The sequence below is a fragment of the Eupeodes corollae genome, chromosome 3, assembly GCF_945859685.1.
Source record: "Eupeodes corollae chromosome 3, idEupCoro1.1, whole genome shotgun sequence".
NCBI classification, from domain to species: domain Eukaryota; kingdom Metazoa; phylum Arthropoda; class Insecta; order Diptera; family Syrphidae; genus Eupeodes; species Eupeodes corollae.
The window spans coordinates 5,019,008-5,038,446 of NC_079149.1; the positions used below are offsets into that span (position 1 = coordinate 5,019,008).

The 19,439-nt window shown below is 32.0% G+C and overlaps 1 protein-coding gene across 18 annotated transcripts in view; it reads right to left on the minus strand.

The window, feature by feature from the left end:
• The window catches only part of LOC129951679 (myocyte-specific enhancer factor 2), a 200,042-nt gene that overhangs the window by 72,901 nt on the left and 107,702 nt on the right, over positions 1-19,439 (minus strand). For all 18 annotated transcript variants that reach the window (XM_056063956.1, XM_056063949.1, XM_056063942.1 and 15 more), the window contains one exon: positions 2,570-2,615. The gene's annotated coding sequence lies outside the window, so the exon portion shown is untranslated. The remainder of the gene's footprint in view (positions 1-2,569; positions 2,616-19,439) is intronic.

A 19,439-nucleotide genomic window follows, 5' to 3' on the forward strand; every position in this document is an offset into this window, starting at 1 on the left:
GGAATTTCTTAGTACCATCTTGATAAAAGACCGAGTTTATGCAAAATTGAATGCCTTACAAAAGTCACCACTGCGGTTTATACTGAGTTCTTACCAACTAAACACAATTTAAAGTTTTTGAAATATTAGTAACTAGCTGAAGTTTATAAAGTTTATAAAATTCACCTATCTAGCCTATTGGATTCGTTTTAAAACTGTAGGTCCCCTTCATCCCTGACAATAGTACTCGCACACAGGAATGGTGGAGAGTTGTATGTCACTAGGCCCTGGTTCTTAATGGACAGTTGCGCTCATAATTTTTTTTTTATCTCAAAAACTATACGTCTTAGTGGGTACTTTGTTCCGGGAAATCGAATTTTTGGTAAAATGGATTCAGATTCATTTTCTGTGATTTTCGAGACAATGATAATATTCTCCCGTAAAACCTCTTTAGTGAGAGTTAAGGATAAACAAAAATGGAGACATTTACAGAGCTATCCATTTGCTAAAGAATTCTTCACTAGACGAGATGATATTTAAAAATTAGAAGAAGCTACAGAAATTTCAAAAAAAAGTTAAAATTGTATACGTGTATGTCACATTGGACAACTTGTCGTGGTCGAGTATTAAATGTTATTATTAAACGTCAACATTTTTTTTGAAACTTCCATCATAAGATTGTCAAAAACAAATAATCATCAAAAAAGATCACTCTTAAAAACACATATTTTAAAAACTTGGTGTTATCGGAACAGAAAGTTAATTTAAAACACATTTTAAGCGTTCCTTTAATATTTTTGTAGCACACGTTGAAACTATAAGCTAATCTGGGTTTTTCAAAAAGTCCATGAGATACTGAAAATATTTAAGAATTTATTTCTCTATAGTTTTCGAAAGTAATCAAAAATATTATTGAAAAAAGAATTAGTTCTCGAAAAAACCTCAATAAAGGGTTTTTAACAGTAGTGACAGGGACAACAAACGACGCCATATTTCTTGACGCTTTTTGCCACAAGAACTGAAGCCGCTTGACCACCAGAAGCATCGTATGTTCGTGAATTGGCCTGAGCAACAACTTGAAAATGATTCGGATTTTCATCGAAATCCTCTTCAGCGATGAGGCTCATTTCTGGCTGAATGGCTTCGTCAAAAAACAAAATATGCGGTATTGGTCAGGCAGAAAACTTTATATACTCCATGAGTCATCATTGCATCCCGACAAAAATACGGTTTGGTGGGGTTTAAGGGCCGTCGCGGGGCGGCGCGGCGTGATTGGGCCTTACTTCTCAAATCAAATGGGGTGGCGCCACAGTCCGTTGTGAACCAGGGCCTAGTGACTTACAACTCTCAACCATTCCTGTATGCGAGTACTGTTGTCAGGAATGGAAGGGACCTACAATTTAATGCCGAATCCGAACGGCTAGTTTGAGAAAGCACTTTTTCATGACAAGAATTACTCTTGAAGAATTTGTCATTTCCTCGCAAGAGGCAGTACCCACGAAAATTATTTTTTTTTTTCAATTAAGGTGGCACAGGCAGGGATTGAACCCAAAACCTCTTGCATGACAGTCCAACGCGCTAACCATCATGCCACGGGTACTACGGGCCTTACTTCTCCGTGATAAAAAAGACCGTCACGTGATAACCGAAGATTTTTGGATGATAAAGACTTGGAGGACATGTGGTTTCAACCGAACTGAGTGGTGCCACAAGCCAAACAGAGAATGTCACAATCAATTTATTGAAAAACCAAGTTTGGACAACGTGTTATCTCACGAAATGGTCCAGTCGCTTGGCCACCTCAGTCGTGCGATTTGATGCCCTTAGACTATTTCCTGTGGGGCTATGTCAAGTCTATGGTCTATCCAAAACGTTTTTGTTTTATTTAAAAAAAAAAGTTTTGTACCGCTTTTATTGAAAACCCCGATATGATGTTTTTCCCGTGTTTTTTAAAGTAAGTGATTTTGTTGAGGTGTTCGGACTTAAGTTGCCAAAAGCAAAAAGAAATGACTAATTTAATTTCCAATTTTTGGAACAATGTTATGATTGAAAGTGAAAAATTAATCAAATAGTTTTTTAAAAAACTGAATTTCAATATTTATCATCTAACAATTGATAGATTACAGTCGTAACAGAGGTTAATTTGTAAGAAATTAATACAAAAAATTATAGTCAATATTGGTCTTTTTGATTGTCTTAAATGTAATTCTATTTGGCAGGAATAAAAGAGACCTGATAAGAACTCAAGAGCTAAAGAACTAAATTAATTGACAAGTTCTGACAATTTTAGAGATGAAAATCAAGCAAGCAGGGAAAATGAAACATTCTTAAATATTTCTGAAAAATTTTTCGCAATGAAAACTTTTTGTTGTGTGATCCAAAATCTGTTTCTAATTATAAAATGGCAGCTGTCAAATTATTTTCTTAAACGGTTTCCAGCTCTTTAATACACATAAGGTCTCAAAATCTGGCTTCACATCAATTTTAGGCTACTCTTAATGATAATGGAAAATGCGAAACATCATTTTAACAATGAAATAAAATATATACAGACATTTGTGATAAAATTAAAATTTAAAAACAAACTCACCACAAAAGTTAATATTTGAAAATTTTGTATCCTCCTCAAACATGTCCTGTAAAATAACAAGAATAAATAAATAAATACATTATTCAATTTAAATTCACTTTTGAAAACTAAACTAATCTAAAAGATACTTGTGAACATACTCTAGTCTAAGTAATAGTGAAAAGTAAGTGCAAAATTCAATTTTGTCATAAAAATCCTCTTATACAAATTTAATTTAAAAAAATATGAACACAATACGTTGCATAAACCACCACCAACCTGATGATGCTTCACATCCGAGGAAAGAAAAACGTATATTTAAAGTATTTGTTCTTATGTGACAAATTTTACACATTGGAGCATTTATTTAAAACGTCCGTCTGTAGTTCTGATCCATTCCATATTGCAACTGACACGTAATTAAATAATTTCATATATTTTTTATTTTTAAGAACAAAATAAAACAAATATAATAATTACCCATTCGTCATTGAAGACATTGCGTCTTACCGCAGAAAAGTCAAGACAGCAAAAAAAGAAAAACAAGAAAAAGGAAGAACAAGTGTCAAAGCATGGAACTTCGTAATGACGCACTCTGACGCCATATGGAGGGTGCGAAAAAAGAAACCCTCTTTGGGGGCACATCAGGAACTCCAATTGCATTTTATTTTTCTTCTTTTCTGCCAAGAAGAGTGTGTGTGCTGCTTAAAGGATATAATAAATCTTCATTCTTGTTATGTGTGTTACATTGTTGTGGCGAATGCTTGAAGGATAAGAGGGAGAAGCTCCAGCACCAATTTCACCCCATTTCCCCTATTCAATCCACAGAATGATGGGGCAGAGGTTTTCTTTCACTTTTCAGTCTCATTGAATGTCGCGCACAACTCAACTTGGGGTAAGAGCAATACTGATGGGGTAAGAAGAAAAATCCATTCTGAAAAGAGTCGAGGTCACATTCGGGTCGATTTTTTAGTTAAGTAAATTCTCCTCTCCTGTGCCAAGGATTCAAAAGAATTTTCTTTGTAAGTCGACACGACACCACATAAGAACGATGGCAGATAGAAAATCGAATTGAAATAAATTTAAAGACGCGAAAAAACAAGAATCTAGTCAAGAGATGGATTTATGGTGATCCATTTCAAAAGTGTTTTCTTTTTGCGTTGGTTTTGAAAGAAAGAGGAACGCCTCAAAATGCGATCGTAAACTTAAAACTGCTTAACGATTTCTTTTCAAAGTGATGCCATGGACTGATCATTAAAAAGTAACGTGTCTATAGCTTTGATTTCTCTTTGAAGTTCGAAATAGAGAAGAGTTCTTTGGAGTCTTTTGAATTGGGATAAAAGGAGGTCATTAATCGAGACTAAGAGAGGTCAAATTTTGGTTCTTTTGTGAATCCTCAAAATCCAATATGGTTTTTGGCTACATCGATAAAATTGTTTGATACATCGAACTTTATAAACATTCAAGAAATTAATTTTATTTGTTTTTGAATAATGAGGAAGTACCATTTTGTCTCCTATATTTTCAAAGTACTCTAACATTTTCATACACTCAAAATATTTGATTATACACCTGTTATTGATAAATTGTCTTTGTAAACATATTTATTTAAAACTCTAGACAAAATGTCTTCCATTTTCTTTGCTGTTCTGACGTAAATTAGATACGCGCTAAAATACTTTCAGATATAAACTTAACTAAATATTAAGCTTCTACAGAATTTTGTTCATTATTAATCACAAAAGGATTAAAAATAAGAACACAAACAAAAAAAACTAAACGAATGTCAAGAACGCGTCACAACAACAACAAAACAAACAATCACTAGAATTTTGCCAATCAACCTCCCTCTCTCTGCCTTCACCTTAACCCCCATCCCCCCTACAACCTACGTTTATACATATATATTGTAGTATATCCCAAAATAAAAATGTCTACGTTACTCAAGGAAGCCAGCTTTAGCCCACCTCATCTGCAACCTACTCGGCTCCTCGTATCTACGACACTATACTCTTTCGTATATTCTTGCCAGATGAAGATTTTCTTCGATTTAAAATTAACAATTTTTTCTTAAATATAAATTCGTATTTTTTTTAAATATAATATATTTTTAAATCGAAGAGAATCCTGGCTAAACTTAGACTATTATAAAAATGAAGTGTATTTTCATTTGATTTGTTTTTGTTTATTGTTATTTTTATTTGTGTCTAGGATCTGATGTGATGGTGTATCTTTTATAGTAAAAGCAAAGCAACAAGTTGCTATGTCTTATTATATTTTTGTCTGGCATCATTTTTGTATATACAAAAAAAGAAATTTATTTTAGGTATGATTGATTTTTGATCTTAAGTGTAATGTGTAATATTAATAATAATATATATTCATGTATTAATGTGTTCTAAGGCAAGAAATTTCGTATTGGAAATTCGTAATAGCAAAATATACTTGTGTATAAATATGAATAAATAAAAAAGCGACTTTTGTTAATAGAATTAAGAGGTCTTAGGTTCTTTAATCTTCTTAAATTTTGATCTCCACGATTGGGAGAATTTTTGTTACTATACAAAATTTGTATATCAAAAAGCTTAGTTTTATCTGTTAGTTTTAATGTGGCGCTAGAAGAATTTAGAATTTATGGTTAAATGCCCAAAACTCAAACATTATAGACTAAGCCATTACTAAAAGTTCTCATAGGTTTTTGTCACTTAATCTGTAATCAAATTTTCGCTCCAAGTTTTTAAAATATGTTTTAACGTTACTTCAAATAGTTCTAAAAGAAACAGATTAAATTCGAAAAAAAGTGTACTTTATAACAACTTTACTTTTTACCTTTGTAATCTAAAAAAACCTTGAAACACATTTTTATGTAAATTATTATTTTTAATGTTTTTAATTATTATTATAATTCTTGAGCTGAATATGAACAGACGTTGTTATTTAATTATTATTTTAAATAAAGAAACCTTTACAACATCAGAAGTGGGATTAGTTGAATTTATAGAAAAAAAAACCAATACCATTTTTCGGATATGTCAAGCATGCACAAAACCGATTTTCTAGCATCGTGTGAAGCCAATAATGTGGAAATTCAACTAAGTGCAACCAAAGCTCAAATGCAAAACCTTTTTACTAAGCTTAAAAAACCTGATGGGCTAAATTCCGAAAATTCCGAGGTTCCTGAGCTGTCAACAACTTCCAAACAGGATGAAAGGACAGAAAATAGTGAAATTTCTGGACATTCCGAGCAACAAGACTTTCAGCCTAATATATTGATTCCGAGTAACACTACGCAATTGGATGACGAACAAGCTTGTGTTGAGAAGGAAATTCATTTATTGAAAAACGAAACAAATTACTAACAATACAGAAACAGGATAATTCGTTCGTATCGATAACTCCAGAATTCTGTGCCAAATTTTTCACAAATTTTGGTCATAATTACTCAATTTCCAATGTAATTGACAAAATACTGAAAACAACGTTCAACTCAATTAAAAGAAAAGTTAGAATTGGAATTAATTCCTGACTTTGTTTTAGATATGGACTAGTCTATAAAAAAGATTAAAATGGTCGTTTATTATTCTATGTTCCTCGCGAAATAGAAACTAATGCTATGAGGTTGCTCACGAAAAAATATGTCACTTGGGTAGTGGCGAAAGTCTTGATCAAATTAAGATGAATTATTGCTTTCCGAATATGAATTAAAAAGTTGAACGCATCATTCAAAATTGTTTCAAATGCACTATGTGCAATTCCGTACCATTGTAATAATCGAACCCTGCATTCTATACCCAATAAACCTATTCCATTTGACACTGTACACAAGGCTAGCAAGGCTTTCCGAACCCATTCAAAATTCTGAATGGACACAAATGTTAAAAAACGTTGAGTATGCATTGAATATTTCTGTGCAAAATTCCGGCAAAACTATATGGGGTAGATCAGCGGGGTCCTAAAGTTGATATCCTTACTGAATACTTGGATAAAAAGTTTCAATCTTTTAATCATGATTTAGACGGAATACGTTAAAGGGCTTAAAAGCACATTGAAAAATCTCAGCAACGAAACTCAGAGTTGATTAAAAAGAAACTTCAGCCACACACAAAATTCTCTGAAGGAGAGTTTGTTGCAATGAGAAATTTCGATTCAACTATTGGAACAAACAAAAAATTGATAAATACATTTCAGGGCCCATATAAAGTTCATAAAATACTTCCGAATGACAGATATGTAATTAGGGACTATGAAAATGGTCAACATACTGAATTGTCATATGACGGTGTTATTGAAGCTAGATACATACGAAATTGGGCTGATTGGCGTAGTTCATTGGATGATGATATTGATTCTAAGTAAAATTAACACTAATGTGATATTTTATAAAAATGTTAACTTTTCATTCTTTCCTTAGATTATGTGTAGGTATGTATTTGATTAGTTATTAATTAATTAGATTAGGTATGATCTTAACTTTTGTAACTAACATTATACTGTACCTACTTATGTTTTTTTTTAATCATAATGTTGTTCTATTTGAATTGTTATAAGTAGTTAATGATTGGTGCGATCAAATGTCAGGATTTGCCGAATTATAAGTACCTTATATAGAAATTATTATTTTGATGTTTTCAATTGTTATTATTATTTTTCTAGAGCTGAATTTGAACAGACGTTGTTATTAATTTATTATTTAAATAAAGAAGCGTTTACAACTTGAAGATATTAAAAACCAAATTCATATAATTGAATATGCAATCTCTGAAAATTTAAAATGTTCAGGAACTGAAAAAAAAATGATTATTTTTCAAGCTAGTTTTCTAAAAGTGAGTATTGAGTTATATTTTGTAGTTAATAAGCCTTTAAAAATGCTAAATTAATAAATTTCAATATGCATTAGATACTTTATATTTGTAAGATGTGATCTTTTCAAATTTTATTGATTTGAGTAGAACACATTTAAAGAAAAACGTTTGGAATGTACATACATTTGTTATTTTTGTTTCTGGCTTTAAAAATTTTACATATTATATTGATAATGAGGAATGAACTTTTATTAAAAATCTTCTAAAGGTTCTCTTTCAATAGTAGTTGGAAATTAAAGAATTGCTTCTCACAAGTTTATGAATTCTGCCGGTACGTATTGTTTAGGCTTTGAAATGTCAGAAGTTTTGAGAGGATTTTTAGGTACTACAAGCACATTTCACTTTTAAAAGAATGTTAACTTCTTGGGAAATATCACTATCTATATAGTTGTTTGCGATTACTTCACCAAGTTTACTGGGGACAGAAACAAATTCATAATAAGTCTACGCTTAAAAAGTAACCTTTCGGGACATTTCTTTTAAGTTTTTCCACTTTAAATTTCGCGGTATTAGTCGATTTTAAAATCAGACCACTAGTAAGCACTTGGTCTTCGCGTCTTATTTTCCTTTTGACAGAAAAATATCTGTCGCAGTCATAAATTGAATGGACTGGAACTATTTTCGATTATAATGGGCGTAGACAATCTTTACGTCACATTGGTATAAAAAAACTAATTTGGCAATACCCGTGTTTAGTTGAAAAATCTATCAATTCCATAATTACACGAATAATAAAACCCACAATATTAATACTACCGATAAAAGTTAAAGTAGAATCTTATTAAGGATGGGTTTTTGGCATTGGTACGATTGATATTGCCAAAGGTTTATCTTAGTTTATATTAATAAAATCTTTTTGGTGTTTCCACCGCACAAGAAGATTTTGACAGCACTTTCTAAAATGCAAATGGTGTTTCGATGTTTCTTATGAAGTGGAAGTGAGATAGTTTGATTCGTGTTAAACAATGAAAAACTGAATAGTTCAGCGCCATATAAGAAAATGCTACCTACTCCATGTGCAATTTTTGTTTTAAATTTGAATAAAACAAAAGTATATTTCTTATACACAAATATGCAAATAGAGAGAACATAACGCATTACCTATAAAACCCACTCCTCGACACAGGTTTTTCTTTACAAATTTTGACTTGACTCCTTAAAGAAATGAAGCGAGCTTCAAGTATGTTAATGTAGTAGTTTACGAACAAAGCCCCCTCTTGAAGTTTTTATTTTATGTCAAATTGTATGAACTTTTTCTATTGAATCTCAATTTCCAGATGTTTTCTTACCATTTCTTCTTGAAAATTGTCCATTTTATTAGTTTCAGTCAGTTTTTTTGCTGAAGTTAATTTTAGATTTGGTTTTCACAAATCACTTCTTCCACTTCTGTTTTTTTGTTCTATTATTCTGAAAGAAGACCTTTCAACTTGTACCAATTTTTAAATAAATCTAGCTAAATCTAGCTGCTTCTGATGGGTTCTCTTTTGAATTTTCTACTATACTATTTATAGAATGCCAAAAAAACATATCCAACATGAGTCCTTATCGAAATTGCATATTCAAATAAAATGTAGGTATGCTTAAAAAAGTTGAAACATTAGAACAAAATATATCAATTTTTTCAATATATTTACAATGATAGTTTTTATATGTTTTCGAAAATGTTTTGAAATAATTTTATCAGTAACAATTATTTCCATTTCAATCCTTACTTGAAAATTGGCTTCCAGTGGCTCCAGAACTTCTGGTTCGTCAGCATAAACCACTGATAAGACTCACAACAATCTAGTTAAACTATTAAACCTTAATAAACATAAATATCAACAACACTTCGAAGTTAACAAACGGTTGAATTCAGAACATTTTCAGTCTTTTACACAAATTCTCGAATTAGAACACAAAGAAAAACTATAAAACGTATCGTCAGAAATTTAAAAATTAAAAACAAGAATATGAAGGATGAAATTGAAAAAGTCTCTTAGACTTAAAATAATGCACAAACATTAAATGTCACACTATTATAATCCCGACAAAATTCCACAGATTTTAAATGCTCACTAGACTATATAAAAGAATTTATATTAATGATTCGCTAAGTGGTCACAGCTGTTAACAGCTGTTTAAGAATCGCATTGGAAACATTTCCTTTTAACCGATTAAATTTTGAAATATTTGTGTTTCAAAAATATGTATACCACTGATTCTGGTGTGAGTATCTGAACATATACGAGTACCTATAAAAAAGGACGTGTGAGCAATCTGTTAGTTATTATGTACGTACATAGAGATTCAGATACACTCTCATCTGTCTCACTTAAAGTAAAGAAGTATCTTAACTTTTAGTCCATATAGAAGTATCTACGAGTATATCTTGAAATTCAGTGTCGCGTAGCGTACTTCCTAAACTCGGTGTACTCAGACGCATCATCCAACACACAATATCCTCCTCATCCTCGCTACATAAACATGTCTCCCTCCTAAACGAAAACGTTCCGATTTTTTTTTTTTCAAGTGAATCCCTGTCATCCATCCCTGATAAACTCCGGTGCCGTGCGTCGTTCGTCGTCGTCATCGTCGTCAATCCGATGCGGTGCGATGAGGTGAACAAACCATGAAAGAAGCATTATTCTGGAATCTTCAAATACATAAAATATTATATCGTTGCTCGATACGATACCCAAACCCAACTCGATACGCAACTCACCCCTCTACTTGTCGGTCGTCTGGAACAAGAACGGAACGAGTAGGTAGTTTATAATTATAATTAAAGCAACAACAATGTAACGGAAGCAATTAGTAACCGAAATAAGAATTATTGTGTTGAGCAATGAAGACGAAGTCGATTTTCTGCTCCTTGAACCGAGTATAGCAAAGGATTAGAGAGAAAAAAGGATTTTTCCATAATTTATAATTATTTGGAATTTGGCTCGTGCGTCAATACCTACGAGAATATACACGATATGAGTACAGGAGGTGATGGCGCTGGCTCCTCTGGCGTTGGCGCTGTTGGTGTGAGGTGTGAGCTGTTTTGGAAAACACCAATTCGAGGACACTTCAAAGGATTTATTATCACAAACATTAAGCTTATACCTCTCTATCTATGCTTTAATGGATAACTCTTTTATGATAATAAGGGATGAGGATGGGAAATGCTTCCTGAAAATTTTGTTATTGTATAGAAATACTGAATGTCACTTCTTATCGCCAACATCATTTACGATTTACGGTTTACGTACGCTTCCTGCCACCGGAAATCCGTTGAAAGATTTGTTTTTGTTTGTAATATTGTTGTTTTTGGTTTCATTGCTGCTGATGAAGATCCAACTTTACTAATTTTTTGAAGGGTGATGGGATAAAGATGCAACTCGATGATAAACATATGTACATCTAAATTGGAGTATCTTATACTCGAAAATCTTAGATATTTAGATGTGAAATTTTAGAAAATGTTTCCAAGAAATCAGCTGTTGGTTTGACAGCTAATATACCCCGGTAAAGTAAAGTAGGTTGAAGTAATTTGAGGTTAAGGATATTAGTGTAAAAGAAGTGCTTCAACATATTGTGTAGATGCGTAATGTGCTCGTTTGTGACTTGTGTGCAGCTTGTGGGAAGAGCTCACTTTAATCCCCATAAAAACTCCATACAAAAGGAATACTGAAAGTATTATTTCTGAAAGCAACATATTAACGAGTATTTTCTTAAGAAAAGAGAAGCTAAGACTAATAATTTCTATACATTTAAAAATGGTTTCAAAAACATTACAAACCTATTGCAGCCCGAATTAAATAAAAATTGACGTTTTTTTATTTGTCACCTCTTATATTTTGCAAAGAAAAAATTATATTACCGAAAAAAAAAATAGATGTATGCATCAAAAAATAACGTTTTTGACATGTGGTAACATTTTAGGAAATGACGACGTAGCAGTTTTTTTTGCAAAAACTTGGTAAAAACTGATTTTTGAGCCGATTTTTTTGAGAATTAGTGAAATATTGTTGTAAACATAAGATAATTTTTTTTGGAAAAATCCAATTGATATTTTTTAAAACGATATAAACACCTTCAAAAAACTCAATTAAAATTGGTGTTCGCCAAAAATATCTCGGGAAGGAAAACAAATATTAAAATCAAACTTTTTTTCTTACATCCAAAAAATATGAGTTATTCCCGTGAGAACTATGCCTACGATTTCTAATTCTGTCTTAGGCGTTTAGGTATTTAATTAAGAACTAAACTTATACCTTGTAAAACCTTTACCTTTAGTAAAATTTTCCATCATCCATTTCTTCCGTAGTTTTCTACAAGACACTGAGTCTTCAAATATCTCAAAATCTTCTTCTTTCAAAAACATTTTTTAAGTTAAAAGCAAAACAATTGTAGCTCACAAAGCATTAAAATACACAAATCAATAGGATAATATCAGATGACACATGGATGTACTGATTTTAACTTTCGCAACTTTACTTTAGATAGTAAAAAGTTGAAATCGTTTAAAACTAGCTATTTCATCTTTTTAGCTTGATTTCTAAATTGTTCAACATTTTTAGGAATTAGCAATGTTTTGTTGGAAAATCTAACGATAGTGTAGTAGGATTTTAAACGAATAACGATAAAAGTTGAAGAACAATCTTACTACGGATGGGTTTTTAACATTTACGTATGGATGTAATGAGATTTCGTTCTCAAATGTTGGTACGATTGACATTGCATTTGTATCTCGATGGCTGTGTTCGTTGATTAGTTGTGCATTTATAATCATGTGCATTCCATTGGGGAACAAAATCAATCTGTTACTGTTGATATTATTTAGTTTTGTTAGTGAAAATCGACTAGCTGGGCTTATTTTGCAAGAAAAAATAATTGAAAAGATAATTAAGGTTTATCTCAGTTTAAATTAAATAAAACTTGTTGGTATTTCCACCGTTCAAGAAGATTTAAAAATGATTAAATTTGACAGCAGTTTCTAAAAAGCAAATGGTGTTTCGATGTGACTATTAAATGCAAGTGAGATAGATTGATTCGTGTTAAACAATGAAGAACTGAATAGTTCAGCACCCTATAAAAATATGTTACCTACTCCATGTGCAATTTTTTTTAATTTGATTCAAGCAGAACTATATTTTTTGTACACAAACATGAAAATAAACAGACCATAATGCATTAACTGTAAAACCAACTCCTCCAAACAGGTTTTTCTTCACAAATTTTGACTTGACTCCGATCCCCGACCGGAAGCGGGACGAATCAAGTTCATTTTAACTCGATTCAGGTATATAAAGAATTGAGGCGAACTTCATGCTCGTTTCAACACCACATGTTAACGTAGTAGCCTACGAACAAACCCCCGTCTTAAAGTTTTTATTTTATGTCAAATTGTTTTGGTTTTCCTGGGAATTTTCTACTATACTATATCCAGAAAGCCAAATAAGCACGGTTGCATCTTGTACAATCTTACACAAAATGTAGATTCTAATATTTTGTAAAACTATTAAAAATATACAAACATGAATGGAACATTATCATTGATGGTTGCATTTCAGCTTTCTTTATTTTTAAAATGAGAAAAGGGGCACCACTAGTCCAAAGAGTAGAAAGTTCTATTAAACCGTTCTGACTAATTTTCCAAAAATCAATCAGCTACACATTGACCAAATTTGGTTCTAAAAGAGCGGCGCAATTTGTCATACAAAGCCCTTAACCATAAATTAAATTGAAAAATCAATTTTCTAACATTTCAAAACGTTGAACGGAATTAAATGCATTAAATTTATGAAATCGTTATTTTTCTGTAACATTCATAAAAAGTTGACATTTTTAAAATGTTTTTGCTTTTTATTTAGCCTTCATTCATATATCAGTTTTTAAACTACAGTTTAAACTCCATTAACCGGGATTGTCGGGACTGATAGGCTCAGTCCCGAAAATCGAAAATCCCAGATAATAGAACTTTTTTTTTCTCAAATAAAATAAAACAGAAATTGATATTTAAATTTTGTAGTTTTTATATTTATTAAAAAAAAAAAACGAATACAAAAATATAAAATTAATGGATAGAACTTAAAATTACAAAATCATAAGATTGATTATTAAGAACTTCAAGAAAAACTTTTTTAAAAAAGTTAAAATATTGTTTTTTTTCCGTGTTGTGATCTTACTCGTTGTTTTTCTTGAGTTAATGCGGTGAACTTGTATTATATCCTGTTGTGTTATTCCAAGACAATTCGATTCTTCTAAAAAACTTAAAAGTGTAGAACTTGTCTTGATCGCATCAAATAAATTTTTTTTTTAAATTTCTACATCATCTGATTCATCAGAAATGATTACCGGCTCGTTGTCAAGAGGTTTTTTTATCATCTCCATAATTTCGTTCTTTGAGTCCACCCAATTTCTTTTTATATTGACATAAAAATCCTCTGCGACTTCCATAATTGTTGAAAACTCGTCAATGGCATCTTGTTCTGAGGAAGTTTAGAAATGCCGATAATGTAAAAAATAAAAAAAATTGATTTCGATAAAACTTAACTTCCTTTTGATGTTTAATGATTGGAAAAAAATGTACATATCCTGTTTTCTTAGCTAACTAGCTTTCGAATAATCTCTTTGCGATAATGGCACTTTAGGCTTTTAATCACGCCTTGGTCCATTGGCTGAATCAGAGAAGTGCAGTTTGGTGGAAAGTACCTCACTAGTATATTTGTGACTCTAAAATCATTAACGTCTGGGTGGGCGGGACAGAAGCAATGAAAGAGCAATAAAACTTTGGAATTCTTGTCAGGATTGTTTTTTTTTTGTTCTGCGCCTCTCCAATCCTTTTATAGCGAAGCTGTCTGTGAAAAATTTGAAAATCTTGTCTGTATTTTTTAGAATATCATACACTGTTTGGGTGCCAATTTTTTATCTTTTAATTTATATTTTTTTACAGACCCACTATTTTTACGATGTTCATTAATCAAATCAACTTTATTCTGAATGAACAAAACTTTAAACGATCTCTAAAGCCATTATCACGACGACGCTTCACTTCAGATTTTCCAACCAAAACTAAACAAAATCCATGGAAACATAAGAAACGTCCCAATACGGATATAAGAGCTTTTGTGTTAAATGTTTTTAACCCGGTTAATCGAATCCCGGATAATTGCGTTTCAACATATCTAAGTTCTTATAAGCCTTCTAATGAGTTGATGAATGTCCTTAATTGCGTCCAACATTTTTTACTCCTTTAATTTCAAAATCAATTATTGTCATGGTAATTTTTTAACTTCAAAATATCAATCCAAAACTGACCTACAAAATTGTACATGCTACCAAAATTTCATTAACCTTCTCTTCCTAAACTATAAACACTTAAAATAAAACAAACAAAACTAAAAATCACTTGATTTTAAATCAAATTTTTATATTTTTACTTATCATTATTTTTAGATCATTTTTGTATTTATAACAAAGAATGAAAGAACAATATTTTAATTTTATTTTTTTTTTCTAATTTCAGAGAATTCAATCAAAACACAAGTAGTTCCGAAAATACTTTTGTTTTTAAATTCAAAAAAACCTAACAATTAAAAATATCCATCCATTTTTGTGATGTGAAACTAACCGAGAGGACAAAATGGTGAAGAGGCGCGGTGGCATGGTGAGCGATATGGCGTGCGCTTACGCAAAAAATAACTTTTCTTTTATTTTAACATTTTCCACATGCATCTAATTCTTTAAAGTATATTTTTAATTTCAAAAACAAAGCAAACCAAAACAAAATTCATCTAAATTAAAACCCAATTGTATTGAAATAAAGTCGATATTTTTGGATACTTGACGCCGAGCGTTGCCTTCATCGTCAGAAAAAAAGACACCACGTCTTCATCGTCTTCGTCGTATTCAGCGATCGGTCGGCATAAAAGTTCAAAAACTATAACATCAGCAATAGCATCATCAGACAAACAGGGATCCTCACACAAGTTATTCTACTTATAGCAAAATTTGTATTTTTCAAAAACAGAAAAAACCTCATGCATCTCAAAATCCAAAATTATCCTTTTATTTATGTTTACACTGAAAGTTCAATAATAACACTCCTTTGTGCATAAAGTGCCCGAAAAGTGTACCATTTCTTGTAAAAATAGTGTATACTTATTTTTATAGAGTTTTAATCTGCCGATGACGATTATTCTTCTATTAAGACCAAAAATAAAGGCTATGATGCTGACGGTATTGTCCTCCTCATATAGGTGGCGGCAGCGGCGGCGCGCGGCGTTCGCGTTGTCGTCATTGAAGTCTTTTCTGACTTGTTCTTTCGTAAATAGGAAGTTAATTATATACCTTGATATACAGGGATGTATATAAACCTAAGAAGATCTCACCAAGGTGTATTTACATTGAGATGAGGAAAAAACAAAAATTATGAAATCTCAGATCAAATGGAAAATTAATGACTTTCTTCAAAATACAAACTTAAGTGGAACTCCTCAGGGGTAAGTATTAAGACAGTTTTTCTTTGCGAGGATCATTTCGAGACCCTTACGGAAAGCACTTCGGTTGGGGGGAATATGTAAAAGTCGAGTACATTATGTACCTATGTAGTTTGAAATTTCCTTCAAGAAAGTTTTTTGTTTTATTTTTTGTTTCTTGAATTTTTGTTGTTTCATGATTTTCAGATTCTAAATTTAGAATCGCGCACACACGTTGAAAAATCTATGCGGGGAAAATTGTTGTTTTCGAAAAATTTTCTTACACGAGTTCACTGAGGTGGAGGATAGAGTGAATTCAGAAAAGAACAAATTGGATATGTGCCAGGAAAACCATACATTAGTATGGGAGATTTTCGTGAATGTATTCGTTGCTACAAAAATGATCGTTTCCCATTGGCTGAGGTTGTTTTAACATGGTTTAGTGATTCTGATGAACTCAATAGTATTTTATTTTTCACAATTCATACACAAATAACATGAAGACGTATTGAAAGTTTTCCTCAAGTTTGTGTAGGTAGAAAAAATAAAATAAAATTGAAATTGTATTGGTGAGTGATAGGATTACACAAGGTGATGTTTTTTTTTCGTTTTTGGTTTTATTAAGATGGGAATGGGAAAGGAAATAAAATGAATAAATGTGATTTTCTATTTCGTAGTATATTTTTTTTTTTTTAGATATGCTTGAAGAGACTTGAGGTGGAAAATGTCAAAAACAATTTGTATTCTAATGTAAGATTTTGAAACTATTAATTTGATTAAAACATGTATTTCTTTTAATGAATTAGTTATCCTTATCACTTTTGATTTTCTTTATATCTTACATATTATCATAATAAAAGATCTAAAGGGTATTTGGTTGATAAAAAAACATATTTGAAATTTAGGGTTTAGGATGCCAAAAATGTTCACCATTATGACCTCTTTTAATGCATTGACTAAGTGCTAACATTTTTCTGCAGAATTAAAGAGACAATCTGAAATTTTTGATCACGTTTTAAAATGTTTCAATGATTTCTTTATTTGTAAGGCTTGAAAATGACAAGATTTAATACAGTTTGACTATTTGAAATTGGTTTTGAGTTTAACATTAAACATGTTCTTTTAAAAATAGAAGTTATTTTGAATCTACAATACTTTTTAAAAATATGAATAGATTATATTTCAGGCTTATTGTTCTTCAATCAAGGTTCTAAATGTAAGCTAAATTGTCTTCTAAAGAATTTCAATTAAAAAGCTTTATTGTCGCTTAAAGAACTTCAAGAAAAATTGAAGTGTAAGCTGTTTTCTGCCAAAATAAATTAAGACGTCAAATTAATCTTAAAATATTTTTACTAGGATTTTGTTTTATGTACAAAATTCTCTGAATTTTGTTTTTATTTTACTGAACGTCAACAACAATATTGTGCATACGATCAAATAAGTTCGAAGGTTTTTCTTTTTGTAAAAAAACAGTAGATTGAATTTTTCTAAAAACCTTACCACTTCCTTAACGATTTTCGTAGTAAGAAAGTATTTTGAATAAAATATCATTTTTCGGTTATGAAATATTCGAGCTGGCTAATAGTTTAAGTGCCAGAAGAAAATGATATTATACTAAATTTAACCGTCTATCAGAAAATCAGGAAAAATCCCCTCATTACAAAAATAATATGTTCAAGACATTTTACTTTCAGCCTTCCACTTGCCAGACGCATTTTAAGCTATTTTAATGTAATTTTTATCTTAAGACCCTGATAACTTTTTTTCTATAACATATAACCATACGAATTAATAGTTACTTAGGTCCTCAGACCTGTTAAGTCCATTGGGAACCCATTAAGGGCCATCCTCTACTACGCCTACGCGTCATCGGGTACTATTTACGGAGATGTGTTTCAGTTCCCTCCAGCTTTTGGCTAGTGACGCTGTTTACGACCCGACTGTCCTGCGCCATGTGCTTCTCGGTCGTCGAGCTCTTCTTCCTTTCTGTGTGAGAGGATTCCACTGCTATGCAGTCGTTACCTTTTTGAAGCGTATGTCCAATCCATTGCCACTTACATCTTCGTATTATAAAGTCTATAGGTTCCTGACCTGTCCTTCCATGAAGGACCTCATTTGATAAACGGTTTGGCCAGAAAGTCCTTAGGATGTTACGAAGACATCTATTCACGAAGGTTTGCAGCTTTCCTGTTATGGCTGAAGTAACCTCCCAAGTGCTGCACCCATAAAGAAGAACAGATTCGACATTTGTGCGAAACAGTCGTAGCTTTGTTCTTAAGCTGATAGATTTATTTATTACATGCGTCAGATGACGTCTTGTTCTGTTCCGCCTTCGATAGAGACAATATTTCCAAGGTTTTGAAAGCTCTCCACTTTTTCCACCGGTTGCGATTAAATATTTATGTGGGAGGATAGTTGGGTTCCGGGGCTGATCATTTTTGTTTTACTGGAATTAATTTTCAGCCCCTTCTTCTGCTTCTCTCTCCACACTTGTTGTCATTTGATGGAGATCCAATATCCTATTAGAGAGTAAGCAAACATCCTCGGCGTAATCCAAGTGCTTTAAATAGGATGTCAAAGTCCATTGGATCGCTCCGCTAAATGACAAAGCTGCTCGCAGTACATCGCTTACCACCAACAAAAACAATATTGGTGACAAAATACAACCCTGTCTGACTCCGCTACGAATTGCAAAATCATCTGACAACCTACCGTCGCGCAGAACGTGACACTTGGAGCCATCATATGTTGTTTTAATAATAGAAAGTAGTTTTTCTTGGATGCCTCTCCACCGTAAAACTAACCAGATGTATTCCCTGTTAACGCTATCAAAGGCCTTCTCGAAGTAGATGAACAGCAGGTGTAGCGGTGATCGATTTTCAACGCACTGTTCAATAATGACCCGCAGGGTGTTAATATGATCAATACAGGAGGATCTAGCGCAGAATCCTGCTTGTTCGGCGTCGAGTGTGGGCTCAAGGTGTTCCTTGATGCATCTCTGATGTGGCAACGGCAGGTAGAACGCAAATTTCTCTCCAGTTTTCGCAAGATCTCCTTTTTGTGGGAGCTTGACGAAGATTCCCATCTTTCACCCATCGGGGAAGTTACTGGTGGTCCAGGCTTTTTTTATGAGCGGATGAAGCAGTTCGCTTGATGACGTTGGCGCTGCTTGTAACTCTACGGAAATTCCATCAACCATAAGAATGGTATACAAAAATATTATACAACAGTCCCTAATTACAAAAATGTAGGTCCCAGACGCTTTTGTAGCCTTCTGCTTACCATACGTATTTCAATAATTGAAATAAATTATTCAAATTAAAACCATCATAACTATTTTTCTATGAAATGTAACCAAACAAATTTATACATAAAAAAATCTCCTGATTATAAAAACGTGTTTCCAAGACGTTTTGGTTGCAGCCTTCTATATTTTCCAGACGCACTTTAATAGTTTAGAAGATCTAAGGGATGCTTCTTCACTTTTATTTGTTGTACTGCAACACGTTTATTTGACGGCAATAAACTCCCTTTAAAAGAAGTAGATAAAATGTTTAAGCATACAATTTACTTAAGGTTTAA